General features: G+C 43.2%; 1 protein-coding gene and 1 long non-coding RNA gene across 4 annotated transcripts in view; one reads left to right on the forward strand and one right to left on the reverse strand.

Moving 5' to 3' along the window:
- The window catches only part of NHERF4 (NHERF family PDZ scaffold protein 4), a 396,171-nt gene that overhangs the window by 274,100 nt on the left and 104,312 nt on the right, over positions 1-17,759 (forward strand). The window lies entirely within an intron of this gene.
- Positions 6,783-17,759, reverse strand: part of LOC142107281 (uncharacterized) — a 169,400-nt gene continuing 158,423 nt past the window's right edge. Inside the window, exons 2-4 of the long non-coding RNA XR_012679929.1 lie at positions 8,607-8,761; positions 8,182-8,292; positions 6,783-7,239 (exon numbers count right to left, since the gene is read on the reverse strand). This is a non-coding gene — a long non-coding RNA (uncharacterized LOC142107281). The remainder of the gene's footprint in view (positions 7,240-8,181; positions 8,293-8,606; positions 8,762-17,759) is intronic.

The raw sequence follows: 17,759 nt of genomic DNA on the forward strand, positions 1-17,759 counted from the left end.
ATAGCATACTCTTCCATAAAGGATACACACAAGAGTGTATACAACCTCCACACAGAGGAAGGGTTTCTGTCTGGATCAGAACTCAGAAATGACGGTATGCAAAGTGGGACAGCTACCCACTACCCCAACCTCAGATGTTAAAAAAACACAAACAACACCAAAAATACAGCATGCGTGCTACATAGACACCTCACACTTAATACTACTCTTCATTATTCACACAAATTACTCTTAAAATACCCAGCTTACAGGTAGCTCACTCGTTAGCACTGTGTACTCACAACACAGCAGACATGAGTTCAAATACCAAGCATACCCATAACTAATGTGTGGACTGGAATCATTATCCTAACAAGAAACGCAGGAATGTGACACAATGGTTTCATTTTTGATTTTGGATTTATTATACACGCTCAACCCTATTGTAAAATATCCCCTCTGATCTATCCAGTATTGAAAGAAAATCTTTATTTCGAGGGGAAATCCGAGAAGCCTCACGGCCTAAACTTCACATGCACATTATTAGGTGCATGCTGACATTGATAATTCTGAATGGACTAAGAGGGGGGGGGGGGGGGTTGTAGGGGACAGCTTCCTTGGAGTTAAATGCAACATTGTCAGCAAACAGACTTTCATCTGGATCCACGACGTACACGTTATGTCATGTACTCTGCTTTATCCAAACAGGCCGCTCTCCACACTCCAGTACCATGGTCCTTTGCTTCGCTTGCACTTCTGCCTTACACCATTGACACCACTTCTGGGTACACTTTTGAGGTTCTCTTCAATGTGCAACTGGCTTTGCTCTGATACTTGCACGTTACCTTGGACTATCACTACAATGACATATGTATTTTGGGGGATTGGTAACTAGCTAGGGCGGTTGACCTTTTTGGAATTTTTCTTGCACAGAGGGCCTACAGATACTATACCTCTTATAGGGGTGGCTTGTTCGTGGAGGGCACATGTTTATTTGGAATTACATGCAAAGAGCAAATCACAATCTTTTATGCTAGTGAAATTATGATAGACTTCAAAACAAACCATCCTATTTAAATGTTAATCTTTTCGGATTATTATATACAATCTCCTTTGTCCTTGCACCCACATGTAGGAGAATTAGATAAATAAAGACACACACACACCAAGGTTGTTTTTTCTTTAATGTATATAAATTTGGATACAATAACAAAAATTTACATATTTACATGAATGTTTAAAACTATTTACATTCAACATTTAAGGCAAAAAAAACACCTAATCATACAAGGTCGACCAATAGACCATTTTCTGCTCCAGCTCCTCCATGCATTTTTGCTGCTCCTTTTGGTGATGCTTTATTTTCTGGAAGGATGCAGCAATTTCCGCCCGCATCTCTGACAAGGTTGGTGGGGGGGAGGCCAATTGTAAGCTTCCTCCATGTGTGCTGAAACAAATCAGAAAAAAAAACATTACATACATGTATACCTATTTTGACAAACAGACAGTATTTACTAGAGATGCCTACTGTTACATTACTTTCAAATGTTAGGGCTCTAGGTACAAATGCATTTTGGCGCACAATAGATGTTGAGAAGGCTTTGGTGTTGCATTTGGATAGATGTTCTACATTCTGGTGTGGCCCGGGGAGAGGCCCGTGGACAGGGTGGTCTTAACAGCATTATAGGCCCCAAGGCAAACCACTACAGTGGCCCACTATCTACATAACCACTCACAGGAAGTTACAATAATTTGGTTTAGATTTGAAGTTAAAAAAAAAAACATTCATATACCGACATGTTGACAAGGCTATCGGGCACATTTGTGTTGCCCTGCCCTGCGCGGCCATGTGTTATGATGGCTCTGTCTGTGGTTTGAGTGGTTACAGACATTGACATTTGTAGGGCCATTTAAACGTGTGACATTTAGGCTACCATTAAATGAACATGTGTAAAAGCAGGGTTTTTCTTCAAGGATAATGGACATCTCAATGTTATCCAATTATGTCCAGCACTTATAGCAAATACTTACTATCTCCAAAGGCCTCTGGCTCTTGGATGGCCGATGCTGCCTCCTGCCGACTCTCCTCCTCCAGCACCACCACCGGCAGATGCAGCTGGTCGTCCTCCTGCTCCTCCTCCTCTGCCTCCGCCTCCACCACCACAACTGCCTCCTCCTGCTCCTCCTCCTCCGATGACAGTGCCACTGCCACAGGCTGCTCCTCCTCCTCCGATGACAGTGCCACTGCCACTGGCACAGGCTCCTCCTCCGATGACAGTGCCACTGCCACAGGCTCCTCCTCCGATGACACCGCCACCGGCTGCTCCTCCTCCTCCTCCGCTGCCTACGCCTCCACCACTGCCCGGTGGCATTGCCGACGTTCCCAGCGTGCCCGGTCTGTTGGGAAAAAGGAAATAAAAAAAAAAAATCATGTTAACACAATCAACAGTTGAAAAAACTGATAGTATTATGACAATCAGGTGATCATACATATTTAATAAACTTTACATTGTCAGCAGACAGAAATATTAGCTACTAACAAAGCAAGGAGCTAAACATGATGAACACACAGCATTTCACATGACCTGTCCCAATTTGTTTTATTTTCCATAGAGATGTGGAATTTATCAGTGGCCTAGCGGTCAGCACTTTGCTCTCACAGCACTGGGGTCAGGAGTTAAAGTCCCTGATTATTGTTTCATATGTGTGGAGTTTGGCGGCTTGCTCAATATTTGCATGTGTTGTCTACCACACTCCCCAAACATACTACTGGCCGCCTAATTTGTTTTTTTTTCAAAATTGCCAGTAGTATGTTTGTTCATGTTGGTGAATTTAAGTCTGCAAACTCCCATGGGGCTGGTAATAATGTCAATTATTTATCTCTTCACAGGACCACTGAATTAGTGGATGGATCTCAAAATCGTTGAATGATGAGTATACTTTGGAAATCACCCTTTGTTGGGACTACCTCACAGTGTAAATAGGCAGTTAAATAACGATTGATTAGCTATATGTAGTACACTCTGTAATTTTTTTGCATCTTATAGGAGCTTGTAAAAATTTGTCTAAACACTAAGGTGTTTGGTATTTGAAACATGCCTTTTAAATCTTTGCCCAATAATGACAACACCTCTGACACTCCAAAATGTTTTTAAAGTTAGACCAGCAAGTTACAGCACTCAGGGCAAGAGTTAGAATGCCTGATTCCAAAAACCACCCTTAATGTTCTGATTTGTCACACAAAAACATTTAGGTCAGTAAATTGTCAGCAGACAAATGTAGGAGACAGGAGGCAAAGCATTTTGGGTGCACTGGAAGGGGCATGACCTTTATAGTATGCTTGCACATTGTTATGTAGGCCATGTCAGGTGATTAGGGTGAACATATTTGCAAACATATCGCACAGATATATGTGTACACATGGTTTTTGCGATTAATAGAGAACTCACTTATTCTAATCTCCCGCCGGAGCTCTTCCAGAAGCTGGGGCTGGCGGCGCCGGAGATCGCTCCACCGCCATTGCAGCTGCACAATAGTTCTCCGGATTTTATACCGCTGCCGGAGATGTCTGCAGATCCTTTCATAGGCCCGCAGCTTGACCTCATTGGAGATATACCTCCCAAAGGGTACATTGTCCATACCCTCTGTGAAGACTCTCAATTCTCGCCTACTGAAAATAGTAGCCCTCATTTTGGAATGCTATCTCTCACTCAAAATGGAGGGCTCTGCGTTCCGATTGGTTCTCAGAGCACGTATGGGCATGCGCACATCACACGCGGATCTTTCAGACACCTGTGTGTAATGGGTGCCTCTCCCACCATGAACATGGCGCCCGTCGCCGATGAGACGAGTACTCTATGCGTTGCAGTGAGAAAACATTAACGTACACCTCGCTTCTCTATTAAATCAGTTATTTAATCCCACTTGTCCCTTCTTCTTCTCTCATGCAAATTTGAAATTTCACTGAGCAGGCTCTGGCATACTGTGGACCAGTAGGAAGTCTCACAATAACCAAAAAATATAACATACAGTGTATCTGACCAATTGTAAACATCAAATCCAACCCCAGTGTGGAACTGAGCACAGAGATGCTATGGGAATGAGTAACAACAGTGTTAGTGTGTGTGTTAGCAGTTATCTACATTACTATTGTTAGGCTAGTCCATACACTCTAGGGGGTGACATGGGGATAGTAAGTAAATCTTACACCATATAGTGTAAGTTTTGTCCTGGTGTTAGCTTGGTTTTTATGCTGTCATCAGAAGGTGTTTGAAATGGAGTATACATTTGTGGTAGGGTAATGGCTTTTCAAAGTAGAACAGTATAAATGTTTGGCCTACCTGTCATTTTGATTTAAATATCTGTCTTTTATTTGGTGCATGCAATTTTTGGACTCTACAACAAGTTGTGTCATGGTTGTACACAGTTACCATTAGGCCTCTTGGTATTGCTTCCCTTTAACAAAAGCCACAGTGACAGTTGGTCACAGGATGGCCATGCAGACATGGCATATTCCTAGCCTATTAGCTAGGTAGCCACACCAAACTCTGCTTATTGATTAGATTTATATCCAAACGCACCTTTGTGTCAACCATTATGTTTCGGGTTGGGTTTGGAATCTCACTACAGATTGTGTGCCAGTGTTCTGTACTTACTGCTTGCCAATCTGGAGTATGGACACTCTGCTGGGTGAGGAGGATGTAATTGTGGCCTCAGACCAGAGCCGGATTTAGACCTCATAGGGCCCTAGGCAGGATACTCTTTTTGGGCCCCCTCCCTGAAACAATCCATAGCACTATATTTTTGCAGCCTACCATATACCCATATAGTTAAGTAGATATGAAAGCATGTGCCGCCGCTGCGCGGCGGCACACACCGCCAAAGGAGGTGAGGGCGTGGCTTGCATCTTTGGGGGCGTACCTAACATGTGAAAAGAGCAAGGCCACCCTGCTGCAGAAAAAGGCACCCCTAAATAATTACCAAGCAGTCCCGTTTTTTTAAGTAGTTGGGTCAAAACAACATAATAAAGATTGAAGTCAGGGCAGAAATACTTACTTAAGTTGTTTGCAAAAATAATACGCATAAATCCAAGTATGTGCTCTTGTCACTTTTGTCCTTCTATCATCACACTGTGCCCCTTCATTGTCACTTTTGCCCCTTCACAATATCACATGTGCCCTTTCCCCATCACCTCTGTGCCCATCACCATCCCCACCTCTGTGCCAATCACCATCACCACCAATGTGCCCATTACCACCTCTGTGCCCTTCACCATCACCACTTCTGTGCCTCTTCACCATCACCACCTCTGTGCCCCTTCACCATCACCACCTCTGTGCCCATCACCACCTCTGTGCCCCTTCACCATCACCACCTCTGTGCCCTTCACCATCACCACCTCTGTGCCCTTCACCATCACCACCTCTGTGCCAATCACCATCACCACCTCTGTGCCAGTCACCATCACCACCTCTGTGCCAGTCACCATCACCACCTCTGTGCCCCTTCACCATCACCACCTCTGTGCCCTTCACCATCACCACCTCTGTGCCCATCACCATCACCACTTCTGTGCCAATCACCATCTCTGTGCCCTTCACCATCACCATCTCTGTGCCCCTTCACCATCACCACTTCTGTGCCCCTTCACCATCACCACTTCTGTGCCCCTTCACCATCACCACTTATGTCCCTTGTTTTACTTACCTTTCTATTGCGCGCTGCTCCTCCTCCGTCAGTCCAGATGTTAAAAAAAAAAAAAAAAAGAAAGAGTCACGTGATCGCTTGTCGGGTCCCGGCAGCCTCTCCTCCTCTCTCTATCACTGAGACACTGAGAGGAGAAGAGGCTGCCAGGACCCGATTCGCGGCACCCGACCCCCCTCCCCCGACTTGCGGCACCCCCCCGCACGAGTCCCCCCCCAGCTGTGCCCCCCGAGAGCCACTAGGCCCTAGGCAGGTGCCTAGGTTGCCTAGCGGTAAATCCGGCCCTGCCTCAGACTGCTATTATGTGCCACACTTTTAACGTATTTGAGCTACCTTACATGTAGACACGTGTTAAAGCAGCCATTAGTCTTGCTCTACAGAAAATAGTTCAAACATAGAAATTACACACACTCACACTCACCTTGCAGATATTCCCAACATGAATGTGTTTTAAGGCTAAGGTTAGTTTTTTGCAAGCCCCATTAGCAATGTGAATGCTAGTGCAAATTAATTAACTAATTCTTACACCCCAATCCAATATGAACATTTGAGTTCACATCCATAATAATTATACCTCTGAATTTGAAAGCCACTAAATATACAATATGACAGGTGTGTGCAAAGGAAAATCCCTAGATTTCACACACATTTTACTAGGCTTAAAAATGTTTATATGTGCTGCTGCAAAGGAACATTGCATGACTGCACCAATACACAATATAGTGAAAGTGTAACATATGAAAAATAGTGTATGAGGCCACCCAACAGTGCTGTCCAAAAGGGACATTTAAAAATATGTTGTGACCAACTCCAACAGATGCCTAACTTGCATGTGACTCAAAGACCTTGGTCTTGAATATGTGGACTTTGTGTGCAGCATTTGTCTGTGGCCACGATTAAAAACAAAGCTGCATTTGAGTTGCAAGTGTTTTTGGCCCTGTTGCCTTCTACAGGTCCTAGCCTAGGAAGTGTGCCATTCAATGCCATCAACATTTAAGAAACACTTTGACAGAGGTGTTGTGCAAATCTCTATATGTGCACAGACCATGTTGACCGTGCACAATATAACATTTTAAAATGCACCACAACCATAGAGACTATACAAAATACACAAATATCTGTAAAATCAAATGAAAACCACTACATATAGTGTGAATTCAGGGGTGGACCAGTATGTGGCTAAGGGGCCAAAAACCAAACATGGCCACAATATATTGGACAAGTAGACCTGTCCCTAAACATGCCCCAAAGGACTATGTATGGATTATTGGGTATGACAATACAAAGAACAGCAGTATAGTAGTCAGCAGATACTTGATTGGGACTGATTGATGACACTAATGCATGGTCACATTTATTGTAATCAAAACATGAATCTATAGTTTCAGCACAATACATAGCAAATAAGACAGTGGTCTTTGTGGCAAAGTTACTTGCATCAAGAGTAGACAATCTGGCCAAAGTCAAGAAACATAAGCAGCCTAGGAGCATTGGATAAATACTTCAACGTGTAGTGAGACACGAACTGCTGAACTCCAAAAGGCACACCAGCTTGGCCTGTACAATGGAAAAACAAAACATTACTTCTGCAAGATTTGCTCAAATACTAAATTAAAGAATGTACTTAGTATATGCATTGGTGCACATGAAGGTGTCCCCTGTAATGTAACCTGGAAAGCTTGCTTTAGCTGTGAGTTTTGCATCATTGGTGGCTTGAAAGTCCTCCCACAAAAGATAGTTTCCAAATGTGCAAAATGCCTATTGACCACAAGGCCGAGCAGCAAATTAATCTCACACATGTACTGTTTTGTTGACACTAAAATTTAAACCAGCAACAGCACTTTACTGTAACATATTAGGCAAAACACTAGATACTTTCATTCCTCCACAGCATACCCCATGGCCACATCCTGCCAAACATTGGGGACAGCTGGTGTTCAATATTAATCTATATCATTTGTACACAAATGATTTCTTGCCATACCTCAATAGAGAGATATTGGAAGGGAGATTTTGCAACAGGTGCCTATAGTACAGGAGCAGTTATCTAGGTAGCAAGTGACCCAGAAGAGACCTGTATCTAGATGCACAATGAAGTGAAGGATGTGTAGGGTGCTAATAAGTGTCCAAAGCAGCAGAGAGTTACAATTGAATGAGTATCTCCAAAACATTCTACATAATAATTGGGGATAATACATTTACAGTAAGCAACTGAAACATTAAAAAAACTATTAAAACAACTTCTTTCTACGCATTGCCTAGAAGTTTAGCAAGGCAGCTCATGCAGGAACCCATAATGCCTGTCTTCTATGTTTCAAATATCAGATAGAAAGCAAACAACCTTGGGCCTATTTAAAGTAACAATCATTGCCTGTGTTGTTTGTACGCCTGTGTTCTTTGTACACACCTGTACTTTCAAGCATTCAAATCTACAATATGTTATCTTAACTATAACACAAGTCCACAAATGACATAATCGGACTATAAATATATACTTACACGCTGAAAAAGTCTACAAGTCCATGTCAGTTGCCTTCTGGATGCAATGGACATTTGCAATCCACCTTGATTAATTATTTTCAGGTGAGCCAGACATGTCCTAGCCAAGGCCTGTTAGTACACAAAGGAAAGCCTTTAGTTTTGCTATAGGCACAACAATCATCAACATTATTGTTCAAACTTTTCTGCCTATAAAAGGCACATCTGATAATCTCCATAATTCCACACACAGGCCATCCAGCAGCATTTCGATTTAGCAGAAATCAAAGGTACACTTTTGATTCCCTCCCAAGTATCTGGTCCCAACATTTGTATTTGTTTCTTAAAAAGAAAAATCCATTAACATAAATCCCAATACAATAGTTTGTGTGGACTGACAGATAGTACCCAAAGTGTGAAAAAACATATTTGATGTTTTTTTTTACCTTGCAAATCAATGTTGAAGGTTAGGTGTCCAGGCTCCACATTTTCGTGAGGGCAGGTGATCTGTGGAATAAACATGCACCATGGCAATTTGGCTATACCACATAAGAGTTTAAATAATAGGTATAAGACTGAAATGCTTCACAACACCACACCCCTAAAAAAATTACAAATCAATAGTCAAATTAGACACATTAAAATGCTCTTTAAACCTGCAATACAAAATGCACTGTTATTGTGTAACATCAAACATCTTGAAAACATTTAAAGTGCCTATAACACAGTAACTTTAAATAACACTCAATACAAATAAAATGCAATTAAGGAAACCAGCAGCAACAAAACACAGTACTATCTATTGCTTTCTAATCTAACAATCTTTTAGTGTGCATGAGGGTGTATTTTATAGGTGATTGTAATGAGCTAAGTACAGGGCCTGATCAACCACTAGGCTGACCAGGCTGCAGCCTGGGGCGCTGAGTCCTGGGGGGGCGCAGCGCGGCACACTAGCAAGCTGTTTTTTGTTTTTTGTTTTGTTTTTTTATTCAAATGCCGGCGATTCTCCTCTGATGGGGCCGCCCCTGTCCACAAGGGGGCGGTCCCGCATTTTTCTATACCCAATCACGCAGCTAACAGCATCTGATGCTGTTAGCTGCTGCTGTTAGTCAGTGTATTGCTTAGTGTGGTCATGTGAGATCTCACATCTCACGTGACCACACTAATCACAGAGAGCGCGCCCGCAGTGACAGTGCAGCTAACAGCGTCGGATGCTGTTTGCTGCGTGTGAAGATGACAGAAGCGCCGGCTGGTGAGAGGAGGAACAGAAGACAGCAAGGTAAGTGCAGCTTGTTAAATATCAGGGGGGGAGACACATCGGATGTGGAGGGGGGGAGATGACTGGGGGGACTAATGAACTGGCTAATGTGGCTAATGAGGGGGGTCTTATAAATTGGATATGGGGGAATTAATGAACTGGCTAGTATGGATTGGATAGGGGGGATTAATGGAGTGAAAATGGGGAGGTAATGAACTGGTTAGAGGGGGGCTTATGAATTGGATGAGGGGATTAATGGAATGGCTAGGGGGAATTAATGAAGTGCAAATGGGGATTAATGAACTGGCTAGAGGGGGTGCTTATGAATTGGATAGGGGGGTGCTTATGAATTGGATGGAGCGGGTTAATGAAATGGCTAGGGGAGGGGATTAATGAAGTGAAAATGGGGAGGTAATGAACTGGCTAGAGGGGGGTTAATGAATTGGATAGGGGGGATTAATGAAATGGCAATAGGGAGGTAATGAACTGGCTACAAGGTGGGGTTAATGAATTGGACAGGGGGGTCATACACTGTCTGTTTGCGGGTCGATAGGGGGGATGAATAAGCTGGTGGCGGAGGTGATGAAATAGCTTGTGGGGGAAGGATCTCTGTATTGTGTGGCGGTGATGTGGATGCTGACTGTGGTTTCAGCGGTCACTAGAATACTAAATACTAGATAGACAGGGCTGGTAAATGTTACTATATGAGTGTAAATAGATTTCATATATTTTATTGTCTATGTCTGTACTAGGGGGTTGTTTTGTATCATTCAGGGTTTGTTAAAATTTGGCACTATAATACAATTTTTGCACATTTTAAATACAGGACTCCCAAGTTTTCAGAAGCCAGGCAACGGACAACGCTCCAAGAACAAGCAAAAGAGAACACCAGGTAGTCTACGCTGCAGGACCAGGTAAGAGAGGAAGTGCATAATGAAGTGTGTTTTATGTATTAATTAATGTTTTACAATTTTGTTTACATATATCTATATATATATATATATATATATATATATATATATATATATGTGTGTATTTTTTTTTTTTTTATTTACCCACACATTGGTGCGGGGGGGGGGGGGGGGGTAACCAGTGTAGTAGCCTAGGGCGGCTGTGACCCTTAATCAGGCCCTGGCTAAGTATATGAAGGTGTATAGGCCAGATATCAGCTGACGTGATCTGATGTTGAGTCTAGGGTCTATGCAATGGTGGTTATGAGTAACTCTCTTTTATTTTATACTGATTAAAACAAGTTTGTGTTTAGTTCTTATAGTATAAATATCTGATATTCATTAGACTACACATTGCTTTCTTGATTTTCACATCACCAAATATGATCCTTTCTGTCTGTTTCTAAGAAGGTGTGTTGAAGTGTTCAATTAGTTCTGTTGAAGAACATTTTTGTGTGCAAATAGTTCATGTGCAGTTTGGTGTGGGTGTTTCCATCTGAACTATACCTTAGTGGCTAAAGAAACAAGCTGTCAATGAGAAGGTTTGAACCCCAAATGATGCCTGTATGTGGCTTAACTTTGTCTCTTTCCATGTTTCACTTTATCTATTACACTCTGTCATTTATCTAAGAGTGCTTTAGTATGTTTTGGTAATATAATATAATGTTTTAGTAATATAATATGCATGTTGAACAGTGTGGTCAGCTACACAGCGCCGGTGCTAGGGTCCTTGGCACCCTAGGCACAGTCTGAAAATCGCCGCCACCCCCCCGTGTGAAAATCGCCGCCCCCCCCCTTTAAAAATCGCCGCTGCCCCCCCCTTTAAAAATCGCCGCTGCGCTTCCCTCCCCACCCCTCCCCATGTCTTTCTTTAACTTACCTGCATGAAGCTGCTCCTCTCTGCTGTCTTCTCCACTCCACTCACAGACACTGTCGGGCCGTGATGATGACATCATCATCACGGCCTGTCACTGTCAGTGAGCGGAGGGGAGAAGACAGTGCAGAGAAGAGCAGCTTCATGCAGGTAAGATTCAATAGCCCCTTACCTCCTCTCCTCCCCGTGGATTTCCGGTTTTTTTTCATTTCGAGGAGCCCTGCAGGTCCCGGTGCCCTAGGCAATTGCCTATCCTTGCCTAATGGGAGCGCCGGGCCTGCAGCTACAACAGAGAAAAGCAGTTGGTGCAAATTACTTGATTGCAAAGACATAGGAAATCTCTACTGGCAAAAGTGGAAAAACCTAAGTGTCCAAAATCACCTTAGAGACAAAGGAATAATTGGAAGTTCTAGCAATATTATTATACTTTGGGTTTGTATTAATATACATGGCTACATTTCAATATGCAGATATTTTCACTCTGCATGTACCAAATCTGTATGTGTTTAATATTTCTAAGTATTGGCCTTTTAACAAAGTTTTATGAAAAACAACTTATGATTGAAGTAGGTGGTCAGCTTGTAGTTCTATGACATTTCCTTGACATGTTGTTTTCATCACTTGTACATTGGCGTAGCAGTTACCTATTCTACCTTGCAAGCCTGCATGCGTGAGTTCAAGTCCTCACCAATGCTCTTGTCTCTGAGGGATCATTAATATGCTTGCCATATTTGTGTTGATGTTAAAAGTGTTCCTGGCTAAAGTCACATATATCATGTGTAATGTGTAATTTGCAAAAATGAAATTTTTTTTCTTTTGCTTCATAGTGGATTTGCATGCAAAAGCACCATCAACAAGTGTCACATTATCCATTTCACATTGACCGTAATTAGAATGGTGGTTGTGATGATTGTAAAGAGAATTAACATCAATATTTATGCGAACGTTGACTGTTAGTGCTATAAAAAATAATATTTTTTTTAAATCATGCACGCTGCACCCCATTCCGGAAGCCACAATGAATGGCAAATGGAGTGTGCACTCCATACCGGAAACTGTCATGAATGGCGAATGGAGTGTGCACTCCATTCCGGAAACTGTCATGAATGGCGAATGGAGTGTGCACTCCATTCCGCAAACTGTCATGAATGGTGAATGGAGTGTGCACTCCAATCTGGAAACTGTCATGAATGGGGAATGGAGTGTGCACTCCATTCCGGAAACTGTCATGAATGGGGAATGGAGTGTGCACTCCATTCTGGAAACTGTCATTAATGGGGAATGGAGTGTGCACTCCATTCCGGAAACCGTCATGAATGGGGAATGGAGTGTGCACTCCATTCTGGAAACTGTAATAAATGGGGAATGGAGTGTGCACTCCATTTTGGCAGCCGGAATGGATAGGGAGTGATAGTAGAAAATATATCTGCCTAGCATACCAAACTGCAGTGTAGAGGCCTATAAAAGCCAGGCCTCTTTACTGAAGAGGCAGCAAGCAGCATAGTGCGCTATATTTTATATATTTTTATTTTTTTATTTTTACATTTCTGAGTAAAATACCAAATATTAATATGTGTGTTTGTTTAGCATATTTTTTTTACATTTTTCATACGCAGAGTATGCTTCTAAAAGCTTTTAACAGATGTTTGCGCTAGGTGTTTTGGATTTAAAAATGACCCTGGCCTTCCTTAACTTTTGTGAAAGATTTGAGACAGGAGTGACGTCCGTTTCACTCAACTGGACAGAGGGAACGCCTAATGTTCTCAAGTGAAAAAGCATAACGTCTACTTTACTCAAATGATGTCTCATCTCCGCCCAGTCCGCGCCTACTCTCCGCCCATTCCCACCCCTTTGTTCTCATGTGGTCAGCAGCCATCTCAAATCTATTTGCGTTGGACTTTTAGATTGCGTCGACTTTGAGAGTAGTATCTGCCGTGATTGCATAGCGCATGTGTCGTTTTGTGCATCTCAAGTGTCGTTTCACGCATGCGCAGAACCAATTAGCAGATACATATGCGTTTGCGTACCTTGATGAATCAGTTCCCTAGTTTAGAGTAAGAATTGGTGAACAGTGCATTAACATAAAACAAGAACGAATGTTGGATAAAAACAGGCTCCCATAGATGTGATAATTGTATCACGTGCAGAACGTTTAAAACTGGGAAAAACAATATTAGTCTTCACATCTACAAGTGTGACTAACTTCTTGATTAGAAACTTCATTACATGTTACTCCAAAAATGTAATGTATCTTCTACATTGCAAATGCAATAAGTATAAGAAGGATGTCACACCCCCTAAAAACTCAATTAAGAGAGAACATAATAAATAGAAGGAAAATAATAACTCTGAGTTCTTACTAGAGATGCTCACTGCCCCCCGTGAAGTGATTTTGGTTTTGGATCTGGATTAGCTTCGTTTTGGTGTTGGCAAAACCACCCTCATTTGTTTTGGTTTTGGTTTTGGATCTGTATTTTTTTACAAAAATTGCTAAAATATGATAAAATCACATAATTTTGCTCTTTTTTTGATCCTACATTATTATCAACCTCACTATCACTAATTTCAAGTCATTTGCAGTCAATTTTGACCACCTCACAGGTCACATTATCATTTTCATACACTTTTGGACAAATACTGCAGCGACCTGGCTGGATGTCAAGCGACAGAGCAATGACTCAAACACACAGCAGTTCCTAGCACATCTAGGACACATTGGCACTTGGAATTGTCCTTGGGCCCTCCCACCCACCCTTATGTTGGATCTTAAAGAGGACATGCACACTTTAACAAACCAAGCACTTCAGCCACAAAAGTGCCACTCCTTGTGGCTGAAGTGCTTGGTTTTTTTGGGCCCCCACAAAACAAGGTAACAATAGCCTTAAGCCACCTAAGGTAACAGTGGCGTTAATGAACTCTACTGTGGTAAGATGTTGTTGTCATCATCCTCATCCTCACCCTCATCAGTGTGTACATCATCCTCACACATTATTAATTCATCACCGCTGTAATCCACCGTTACAGAAGTCATAGTATTTTGAAGTAATTGGCGGGAAAGGCCTTCCTCGTGGAAATGGTAGTTCATTTTTTATGAACATCATCTTTTCCACATTTTCATTCCTACGCTGATCGCTGACAAGGTTCCCGGCTGTGCTGAAAACTCTTTCCGAGTACACACTGGAGGGTGGGCAGCTGATGTGTCTATTTCTATGCTGTCGTGAAAATAATCCTCCATCATCCTTTGGATGTTCATAGTAGGATCAGGTGGAGTTACGGCAAAGGTGTTTTTGGTCAATTCTTTTAGACCAGACCAGATGTCAAAATTTGGTGCAGAGTCATCTGCATCATTCCTGGGTCTCTAGGGAAAGCTAAGTTTTTTCCTAGCAGCAGTTGAGTGAGAAAATGAAGGAGGACATGCCGTCCTGTCACGTAACAGTTAAGCTGTCATCTTGCTCACCAGGAGCTCCTTACATCTCTTCAGATCTGGGTCAGTTGGAAACAAAGAGAAGACATAGGTTTTAAACCGAGGATCAAGCACAGTCACCAAAATGCAGTGATCCGATTTCAAGATTTTGATAACTATTGGATCCTGCCGAAGGGAATAAAGTACTTGATCTACAAGTCTGACATACTTAGCAGAATTGCTTTGTTTAATCTCCTCCTTCAGTTTCTCAAGCTATTTTTCCAAAAGTCTAATTAAGGTAATAACTTGACTCAAGCTTGCAGTGTCTGAACTCACTTCACAGGTGACTACTTCAAATGGTTTCAGCACCTTGCACAACACGGAAAGCATTCTCCACTGTGCTTGACTAAAATACATAACCCCTCCTTTCCCAATGTCACGGCTTATGGAGTAAGCGTGGATGGCTTTTCGCTGTTCCTCCATCTGCAGAAGCATATACAGGGTGGAATTCCACCTTGTCACCACCTTTTACTTCAGTTGGTGGCAATGCAATTAAATTGCTTTTGCAGCTGCTGCAATCTCCTACATGCTGTTGCCGAATGCTGGAAATGTCCAAATATTTTACGGGCCACAGACAGCATCTCCTGCACGTCCCTGTCATTTTTTGAAAAGCTCTGTATATTGTGTGAGCAAAACAGGGAATGTGATGGAAATATTTTTATCGATTGATCTTGCAACATATTATTACAAAAACTCTACAAGAGTGGCACCTTCTTCTCTTAAAATATCAGGTTTAAACTCAAAGACCAAAGAAAGGGGGGCTATTTGCTCACAGGAAAGTCCATCAACCTAAATATAAATATACAAAAAGATAAAACACATAAAACAAGAGGGTGCCACCACTAAACCGAAACTAATTTCCAAACGTATTTCAACTTACTAACACAAACACCACCACAAAGAAACAAGCTGTGGGTGCATGTAAGCCATACTTGAAAATATACTTAGCTTTCAAAATCTAGGGGAGTGAAAGGACAGCGAGAAAAGCCATTTAGAAAAGAGAGCGCCAGACTTTGACCTTCTTAAGGATGTCTCAGGCCCCGCCACAGCCTGAGCCAGTTGGCATTGGACATCCGACGTCTCTCCATACCCTTCAGTTTCCACACCTCGTGGAGAATGTTACTCACCACCTCTTCACAGGGAAGGATTTTATGCCTGATGGACACTTGACATCGTGCATTCCACGTGAAATATCTGACCACTAGACTGACTAAAAAAAGGGTGCAGAAATCAAAAACCCTCCAGCTGGCCTTGAATGCCCGGTAAACCCATTCAGGGTAACTAAGCCCCGAAAGGCAGGGGATCCCCAGTGACCTGGAAACTCTTTTATAAACCTTTACGTTAAAGGGACACTGAAGCAAGAAATGGTCCATAGTCTCCTCCACCCCCAGACATTACTCCTATGGGCAACCACGATCATCAGCATTTCTGTACTTGAGGTTCCCTCTCACGTATAGTCTCTCGTGAAAGGAGAGCCAAGCAATGTCCCAAAGCTTCAATGGGATTCTCCCTGAATAAATCAGGGAAAGCCCCACCAAACTCACATCACCTGGGCAGTCCTTCAGTGACAGCAGAACCCAGAAGTGGGAGTGCAGGACTCTCTTCTCCAGCTCCCTTCTAGAAGAGCTCTCGACTTCCCCCGCCCCCAGGCCCCAACGCCTTGTCACCTTCAATCCCAAGGAAACATAGGTCGGGAGATACCCATGTCGGACCCTGAAACTTTTCACAGCGCCCACCCCATACCATGCACGGAGGAAGGGATCCTCCCATACCCTAAAGCCCCCCACCCAACAAGGAGGTGTCTCAACTAGGAGACTACTCAGGTGTAACTTCAGAAAAGTTGACATAAAGAAGAGCACTGGGTTAATCATACCCAGGCCACCATCCATCCTCAGTCGGAAGGTCACAGCCCGCTTGACCAGGTTCAGCCTATTCCCCCAGAGTAACTGGAAGAAAACTGCATAAACCCTAGACCATAAAGACTCTGACAAGAGGCACACATAGCTGATATACAGGAATACCGGGATCAGGAAGGTCTTGACCAGGTCCACCCTTTCCCGGAGAGAGTGTTTCCACCTCTTCCAGCTCTCTACCTTCCGGGAAGCTTCCTCCAGCCTTAACTCCCAATTTTGCTTGGCATAATCGCCAGGGCCGAAATGAATCCCTAAAATTTTGATCTTCTCACTAGCCCGGGGAAGACTCTGGAAGGTTAAATTCGAAACCCTCCTCCCCATCCAGAAAACACTGGCCTCGGAATACCCGCAGACCAGAGTTGTTACCTCTTTAGCTACTGCGGAACTCGACAAGACAACAGTCTCATTGTCAGCGTAGGCCACTACCTTCAAAATACTCTCTGGACCCAACAGCACTCCTCCCAAAGTGCTGCCACCAACCCTTATGATGAAGGGATCTATGGCAAACACATAGAGGAGGGGGCTCAGGGGACAACCCTGCCTTACTCCAGAGCTGACCTCAAAGGATAGACCCAACCAACCATTCACAAGAGGAAAGTTTGCCTATAAATAGTACGGAGCGAATTCACCACCCGAATCGGAAGACCATACCACAGAAGCAGAGCCCAAAGGTACTCATGATTTACCCTATCAAAGGCTTTCGACTGATCTAATGCTAAAAGGTACCTCCCCCACCTCTCCGCACGGCACCGCTCAAAGGCCCCCCTGCTTCGACCCTTCACAGTGCAGTGCTGAGAAGGAGAGAGTAACCGGCCGGAAACCTGCATCACTCTATTAAAAAGTACCTTCGCCAGAATCTTCCTTTCAGTATTGAGAAGCGCAATGGGGCGCCAGTTCTCAATACACGACTGATCTTTCCCCTTGGACAACAAGATAAGGGCAGAGACCCTCATGGAGGGAGGTAATAAACCTCTGCCCAGGCTCTCATTAAAGACCTCCACGAGACGCGGGGCAAGGATGTCCCCAAAGATTTTAAAAAACTCAGATGTAAGGCCATCTAGGCCTGGGGCTTTCTTGATAGATGAACCATCTATCGCCACGCTGACCTCGTCCACCGTTATTTCATCGCCCAAGGACTCAA

Source organism: Mixophyes fleayi, chromosome 11, assembly GCF_038048845.1.
Source record: "Mixophyes fleayi isolate aMixFle1 chromosome 11, aMixFle1.hap1, whole genome shotgun sequence".
In the NCBI taxonomy this organism is placed as follows: domain Eukaryota; kingdom Metazoa; phylum Chordata; class Amphibia; order Anura; family Limnodynastidae; genus Mixophyes; species Mixophyes fleayi.